An 8,596-nucleotide genomic window follows, 5' to 3' on the forward strand; every position below is an offset into this window, starting at 1 on the left:
CTTCTACAACTGGTCCTTAGGAAATTATTCTGAAGTAGGAGCTAAGACACACTGCTAGCTGACAACTTGTCTGTGTGGAATGCTGGTCTCAGTTCATTGTTTGAGAAGGAATGATTTACAGAAGCACATTTGTTCTGATGTGGAAAACTTTCCAGGTGTGTTTGAGCAGCCCAGAGCTTGCTAACTGGGGAGCATCTCTTTCAACAAGGGGACAGTGGATTTTGTCTTCAGGTCCTTCAGCTCTCTATCCTAAATTCAGTTAATGGTAATTGAAGAAGAAGCTTACTAGGCAACTTGATATAAAAAGTAAATGCCTTGATATTAAAAAAAAAAAAAATACAAAAAAGTGTTGCGGTCTCCACGATGGTTTACAATTGAAGAATGTATTAATGAGAAAAGTTTAACTTGAAGTGCACAGAGACTGAAAGTTAATTAAATGTGACTGTGTATTGTATGTTTATATTTTATATGGATCATATAGTATTAGTTCTAGAGCAATGCTTGCCAGATGAGGTCTTTGTAACCGTGCTGCAGAAGGCACAGCGAGCTCGTCGCCGCCCCAGGGAGCTGGGTGCTGCTGTGTGTGAAGATAAGACACCATTGCACTAGAATGAGGAGAATTAGCACCAGCACTTGTGTACCAAACTGAGCCCTGCTGACTGTGTCAGTATTTTTTATTGAGATATACTTCAGTCGAAGTCTAATTTTAATGAGAACCACTGTTCCCAGGAGCAGTGTTTGGAAACGATGACGTTTGTGTAAAGGAGTGGTGTGGCAAGCAGTGCCACGGCCGCTCGGTTCCCCGCCCCGGGCACGCAGCCCATCCCGAGCAGCACACATCCAGCTAACGCTGCCTGCTGCACTGCACTGCTTTTACTACACTTTAAACAGAGAGCATTAATCCTCCGTGTCAGGAGGTTCCCGAACTCTAATTAAATGGCGTCGTGGTGTTGACTACAGGGAACGCGTGCTTGACACTTTGTAAGTGTCTGACTTTATTTTACCTGAGTCACAGTTGACGTTTCTCATGGCAGAAGGGGAGGAGATACATGAACTCCTTCCTGTGGAATGAAGTGCCAGCGTCAGGAGTGTTCACTTTCTTTGTGTCTGTGCCAATCGTGGACTTGGAATGTGGGCACTGTGGGGAATCCTTTGGGGAACCTGCCCCGTCCCGGAAACGCCGCTCATTCTGAAGTGCTGCACTGTGAACGTATGGTTGCACCACTCTGTCTCCTTTCTCCCCTTCAGATCAGCACTGCCATACTAGAGGTGGGGGAATCATTAAACCAAAGTGGTTTTGATTCTGAGTCCGTCAAAACACGTCAATGTTGCCATGCAAAGCCAAGATACAGTGTCTTTACTCCTGCAAAATATGTCATAGGAATCCTCTTCCTTGCTGCTCTATGTTGCCACTGCTGAGAGGAGTGTATTACTGTGTAGCTCATACCCAGCCAAAGAACCATGCTCTAAAACCTTGCGTTTCTGTGTTTCTTGTGTTTCCAGCATTAATTTCAAGACGTACGGGATGAAGGTGAAGTGTGTGGCTAATGGTACTTCCGAGTGTGCAAACCCGTCATGTATCACAAAGGTCAATTTTATGTGTTGTAGTAACTGAGAACTGAAGATTATAAATAAAGTAATATCCGTGAATGTCTCGGCTTCTTTCCATTTTGTAAGTGTGCTTCTGAAAGCTGCTGCAGGAACGTGGGGTCGTGGTTATTGTGTGTTCCCAGGAGCACCAGGTCGGGCTCCCATCGAAGTGTACATGCAGAGCTGGCGCCATTCATCATTACACAGCTCCGAATTGAGGGGGAAGGGTCTACACCCGGAATGGAGAGAGGCACTCCGATGTCGCACGGAGAATCCTGACAGCGAGAGCGGCTGTTTGATTTGGGATCGCTTCCCTCCGCCGAGCGCTGCTGTAAGGCGGCGCATCGCGTCACCTCGCGCGTTGAAAGAGGATCCCGTCCTCGAGGAGCGACGTTCGGGTTGAAATGTGAGACTGCCCGGGGCAGCGAGCATCGGCACCGGCAGCACCGCGGCCCGGAGTCGTTCGGAAACTGAGGGGGGGGGAAGAGCAGCACGTGAGGCCGCGGGGCCGCTCGGCGGGTCACGTGCTCGGGGGCGGGGCCGCTCGGCGGGTCACGTGCTCGGGGCGGGGCCGCTCGGCGGGTCACGTGCTCGGGCATGACAATCGGAGGGCGTGGTCTCCACTTTTCCCTTTTGGAATCCAGGCCCCACTGCGGTAATGTGGAGGAGCGCTGAGCAGTGTGGGGTTCCCGTTGGCCGTGAAATTTCGTTCTCGGGGGTCCGCGGCGGTCTCACTGTGGCCACCGCCGGCTGAAACTGTCCGTAGGCATCCGTGTTTGGTAGTCAGACGATAAGCAATGAAGCGCAATGGGGCGTTCCCCATCACCACCGCCTTCCTCGTGGCGGTTGGTGTCCTGATGAGATCTACAGAGGTCGCTGCTACGCGCGCCTCTGTCCGCCTGGTGTACTTCAACAGCACCAGCAAGGAGAGCGCGTCCGAGGAGTGCGAGTGCGGCGTGTACAGCTTCAACTCTCCGCTGCGGAGCGCTCGCGGCGTCGTGGCCGTTCCCAAAGGTAACAGCCTCCAGGCGTGCGACCCAAACACCGAGTTCAGCACCGTCGAGCCGCCGTGGGTTGTGCTGATCGAAAGAGGCAACTGCAACTTCGCCGAAAAGGTCAACGTGGCGGCCAGGAGAGGTGCGGAGGCGATTGTGATCTTCAACACGCAGGACAGGGGCGAGCAGGCCTTTACGATGTCCCATGCTGGTAAGTGTCCCCATCCTGCCGCCCTTGGGCCCAGCCAGGCTGCGAGGCGGCCTCGTGCTCCTCACTGGCGGTTCCTTTAAGCAAGATAGCCAGAAGGGGAAAAATAACGTCATGAAATGTGAGCCCTGGCTCAGTGTTAAACTAGTGCCCTGCTGCCGTGGTCAGTGCAGCCCCGTGGGTGAGTGTCTGAAGCTAGAGCCATGCTTTGCTTTCACAGCAAGCACGGTTTTTTTGGATGGTACTGCAGCAGAGCACGCTGGGTCTGCTTTGGAGGTGGTCGTGTGTGTTTCCGAGGCTGGAGGACACGCGTGAGCCCGCAGGTGCCTGCAGCTCAGCTCCGTGCTTTGCAGGCTGCAAGCCAGATCCTGCGACTGGGGGTTCTTGCCTGAATTTTTTTTACTCCTTTCTGCACAGCTGCTGATCAATGCCTCTCCTGCGATCCCTGATCGAAGGGGGGACAGAAAGGTTTTAACCACCCCCTTCTGCTGCAATACTGCAAATCTACGGCAGGCTGTGAGCTGGTATTGCTTGGCTTTTATTTGCACGGGTGTTTTTGCCAGGCTAACCTGGAGAAACACGTATTAAGCACCTGTTAAAGTGTTTCAGTGCACAGCACACCTGGATGCAGGTAGTTCTCTCACACACACTCTGGCGCAGCTGCGCCAGGGATCCTTAGGTTGAAGCCTTCCTAGTGTGATATTAGGAGCAAACTGAGGAAATGTTAGTGCCAGCACGCTGCTGACCGCCTCCCCGGTGCCAGTCTGGGCTGCTGCTCCAACAGGATTACAGGTATGGACCCAAAGCTGTGCAGCTTGCAGCTCAGCTCCAGGAAAACGCATCCTGAACAAGGTATTGCACGAGGCGTGCGCTGAGCGGCGTGCAGAGCACAGCACCTTGCTGTGAAGCACAGCCAGCTGCAGGGTCACGGGAAGTTAATTCGTCAGCCCAGAGCTAACGTGTGCTAAATACATTGAGGGTAAATGATCTCAGTGAGAGGAGTTCTTGCCTTCATCTCGTTGGTGGAGGAGAAGCATTGTGCCCTGGGTTTGTTTCCCTGCTGCAGTGCAGAGCAGAAAATGCCTGGGGAAGGGGCAACCTCTGCAGTGCAGCACTTGGAATGGGAGTGTGCTGGGAAATGTTTTCTCTTTTTGCAGTATACAGTATATATATATAGTTCACTGGGGTGGGAAAGGAAACGGTAGAATCAGCAAGGTTGGAAAAGACCTCCAAGATCATCCAGACCAACCGTCCACCTACCACCAGCATTTCCCACTAAACCACGTCCCTACGTGACCTGAACGGTCCTTTCCAACCAAACCATTCTGTGATTGTATACACGGTTTTTGGCTGCAGTGCACGGGTGGAAGTGGGCAGCGATGGCCTCGTGCAGAGCTGGGTCTGCATGGATGTGGGACAAACCCTCTCAGCCATTTGGCTTGGGAGAGGAGCTGCTGTGTTGGCAGCCAGCACTCACATGGAACAGCCCCAAGCACCGTCCGTGTCCGTAACAGAACACAGGCAGCTTATATGTCTACAGAAACTCGGTCCCCCAGGTGATATATCAGGCCTCCGACCTTGGCCTTGCCTTGCCTTCCTCCATCCTGCTGACTCCAGCACAAAAGCAGTAGAGCCCGCTAGCCAGCCTTGTTTTCTGTTACAGCAGAAGTGCGTTTCACATCAGAAAACAGCTGCTGAGTCGTACAGCCACGGAACAGTTTGTTGTGGTCAGAATACATGTGTCTGCGAGGTGCGGGTGCTTTAGAGCTGTTGGGAAGGGGCACACTGAGAAAGCGCCGTCCTTGGCTCATCCTCCTCCTCCTCTCCAGCAGTTCCTTCTGGCTGTTGCCAGGCTGACGTTCTGGTTTACCTGTACGTGTGCAGGCATAAAGCTATTCCTGAATCGGTTTTATCCTCTCTATGAAAAGTGTTGGTTCTGTCTTTCCTGTTCCCTCTCTGGTGATGTAACGGATGGGAAAACGCTCTCGTTTTATCCAGGAGATTTGCCTGTCGGTATTTGTGTCTTTTTGGCACGATGTTAGATTGAGTCAGGGCTACAGAGACAAGGCTTTTGCTGTACTCACAGCACTTGTGTCCTTCTCTATGGGAAGGTGGTGGAATATGCATCAGTACACACTTCCACCGCTGCTCCTCCCGCACAGTTCCCACCCACAGCGTTTTGGTTTTTCCCTTTTTAACTGAACCAGCTATTAGAGCAGAGCTGTTGGTCGGTCCCTGCCTTCCAGCAGTGCTGCCGTGGGCCGGTAGAGGGGGCTGCACGGCGTCGTAACAGTTATTATAACCCCCCCTTTCATTTGCAGAAATCAGTAGGAGATAGTGTACAGGAGGACAGACAGAAAAGACTTCGAACATTGTTAGTGCTGACAGAAGGATGCTGCTCCCGTGTAGCAGCTAGGCTTCCGTGTCAGGTGTGTTCTGAAGGGTTTTCTGCTCAGGTTCTGCTAAGGCCTGGTGAAAGGGGAATCCCTCACCTGGACGTTAATGAACACCTCCAGGGCATGAAGGGCATTATGCTGGTGGAGCTGCCATGTATCAGCAGCAAGCTCACCTCAGCTCGTTCATAATTACCAGGTGTAATTGGTGAGCCCAGCATTAACTGCCAGTAGCTGTGGACCTGTGCTTCCTTCCGTCTTGTTTTGGGACATTCTGTAGACTTGAAGTCTGGCTTCTCTTACACCAGAAAGACTTTGAGGGAGGATCTTACTACCTGTTCATGCAGTGCCTGTCATAAACATGTGGCTTTTCTTTTAAAAGCCGCTGTAAAGTCTTTCTCAGACCTCCCACCTTGTCACAGATGTCCACACCGAGTGGATGCTGTGAACTTCAGTTTTTTCTGAGTCCTTCTGAAGTAATCAGCTCTGCTGACAGCAGTCCAAACACCTCTGTGCAGTCAGGGAACATGTAACGTAGACTCAGTTCCTCCACTTATTGCTGGGGAAATTGTCCCCGTGACGCCCTGCGGCGAGGGCAGCGGGAGCGCCCAGTCCGCCACCAGCCGGAGCTGGCGATGCAAGGAGACGCTTATCAGGGCAGCCACTCTTATCAGCTGAAAATGGAATGGTGGAAAGCTGGCAGTCACCGTCCCCTGGGGACACTGCAGGGAGTGCTGGTGAGAGTCAGCTCCTTGTACCTCATCTCCAGGGTGGAGGTGCAGTGGAAACACCTTGGATCAATACAAGCCAACGTGGCTGCTAAGCGCCTGAGCGAGGAGCTGGGCATCGCTGCCTACGGGGAAACGGCTCAGGACTGATTTAGTTCTGCCCACTTCTAAGTTTCCTGTGGCTTCAGGCTTTGCACAGGCCAAGATTCAGAGCCTGGAATCCAGTTGGACATCAGCATTTCATGCATGAAATGCTTTTCTCGCTGTGCTGTGGGATGATGAAGCGCAGAGATGGAGACCTTTTTTCCCAAGTGCTGAGTGTGGTGCTGAGTCACCCCAGGAGAGAGCTGGGCTTGTTCCTTTTATTAGCTGAAGTGACTCAAATCTCTTTTCATGCTTCCTTGAAGACCCTTGGGCTCCAGGCCATGCCGGCGTGCAGTGCTCCCCTGTCTGCCTGTGGCACTGCAGGAAAGCAGGGCCGATTGCGTTCACCTGGGTAGAAGCAGGCAAGTGGTTTTGTCCTGACACCTGTTCACTGTGCTCTTGTTCCCCCTCTGACTCCACACGGGTGACTCTTTTCCCCCTCCCCATCCCTATCATTTCACCTCTGTTCCCAGAACAAGCTGAGGAGACCTTTTTGCTTCCTTGTTCCTCAAAATAATATGCCTCATGTTCTTGCAAGTGGGCCTCTTGCTGGGCAGAGGCAACAAGGAGCCAGTCGTCCAAAGGCAGAGCATCTTGGGTTTCAGGCTCTCCCTGCTGGCCTGCCTGGGCTTTCTGTCCTCCCACCAGCTGCTGGTGTTAGCATCCTGCTGGGAAACTTCCCTTTGGATTCACCAGGTGTTCCCTTATTTGGCTTATTCCCCGGGCTAGCAGAGGGCACCCGTAGCACTGTCACTACAATTGGTTCTACTGTGCAAGAAACAACGAAAAACAGCATTTGCTTCCCTGGTGAAGCTCGGCTGGAGCTGGCAATTTCTCCGTGCCACCTTTATCACCACAGCTCCTCCAGGTACAAGCAGGGAGGGTGCCAGGCTTTGTGCTCTATACAGCCTGAGCCCACCTTCTGGAAAGGGCTTAAGGACCACACGCTCCATTGCTGTACCTCTGTTTTGCTTTAAGCCGGGATGCTTTACCCACGTGGTCTCATGTTCTGGAGCCTGACACCAGCCCAAGCCACTCCATCACCGGCTGTGAGCTGGGCAGCATCTGCTGTCCTTAGCTTGTGATTCAGCATAGCGTTCATTCATGCATCTTTGTCCCGTGCTGTTGAGTCCTGAGTTACATTTTAGGGCTTTTCTTTCTTCACTTTTAGAGGTGCTTCTCCTTTCCCGTTGGTTGTTCAGCCCAGGAGGCCCAGAGATGCTTTCAGGTCCATGCAGAGCACGGTTTGGTACTGGCTGCTGTAACACTTTGCCCCAGAGGGGATTTCTTGTGTCCTTGTGAGCTTTCTTGCAAAGACCGAGCTTCAGAGCTGGGTGTTTGAATGAAAAGCAAATGCAGTTGTGAAGGACGTGCACATACAGGTCTTTCATCAGCAAGTTGCCCTGAGCGATCCACCTTGACATTAAAAGCTGTATTTTGCACAAGCTTTTATTCTTTTTTTAACCTTGGGAAGAAAGATGCTTAAATATTTACTCACGTAAGATAAAGACCCAGGTGATAAAAGAGCCCATACCTATAGAGGTCAAAGACAGCACTGCCAAGATTTCTCTCTATCTGAAAGTCCCACCCTGCTTTTTGAGCTTCTCAGAGCCTCCTCAAGCAGCCGTGGGGGAAAAAGATGATCAGGAACATTTTGCAGCCAAAGTTTTTAAATAACAAAGAACTTTTAGGGGTCGTCAGTGAGTGGGGCAGCTATTATCAGCAGCCGAGGGCTGGAGCAGAAGCTGTGTCCCAGCAGTGCTCCCTGCACCCTGCCTGCTGCACGCGCCCACGTGCACGAAGCTGCAGCCCACGCCCGCACAGGGAGCTTTGCATCCCAGTGAGATTCTGGCTGTATTTGGTCCAATTCTATCTCGGTGACAGTGCAGGTGCTGAGCAGCCCCGAAGCTCTGAGTGCTTTGGCTCCTGTCCATCCTGTGGAGTGTGGTTAAGTTGTGCCCTGTGCCTGTATGGAGCAGGTTTCAAAACAAAAACGTCTCTGATTACCTATGGAGAGATGTCTTAGTGCAGCCAGGGATGTTCCCGTCCTGCTAAGTGCTTACTCGTGAAACGAGAAAAGGAGAGGTGTGTTAGGGCTGGGGTGGAAGGCACTGCTCGCTGAGCTCCGTGTATTTATTTAGCAATATTGGTCTTTAGCAAATTGCTTCATCTGTTCTCCATTTCTTGCTCTGCACACTGCTCACAGCAAAACCAGCTGTGAGCTGCTGAGCCTCACCAGGCCCTGCACAGGCAGCAGTGTGCTCAGCAAGGTGGGTGCGGGGGGCTGCATTTGAACCCTTGGCCCTCAGCTGTCATTCGTGGGGCCAACCCCCGTCGTGTCCCCACAGCCCTGGGCCGGTTGCCCTGCGTTTAGCAGAGCTGTAAGCGGAGGGAAATGCGCACCACTGAGCTGTCCGTTATCAGCTGCGTGCATTCGGGTCAGGCAGAAGCTCAGGTTGCTCAGAGGTGGCGGTGCTCGCTCCCTGCAGACACCCGAAGTCAGGCCGCGCCGGGCTCCCAGCACCTGATGGAGCTGCG

This window comes from Cyrtonyx montezumae, unplaced genomic scaffold (genome assembly GCF_038088225.1).
Source record: "Cyrtonyx montezumae isolate F1298 unplaced genomic scaffold, pur_monq_1.0 scaffold_11, whole genome shotgun sequence".
In the NCBI taxonomy this organism is placed as follows: Eukaryota; Metazoa; Chordata; class Aves; order Galliformes; family Odontophoridae; genus Cyrtonyx; species Cyrtonyx montezumae.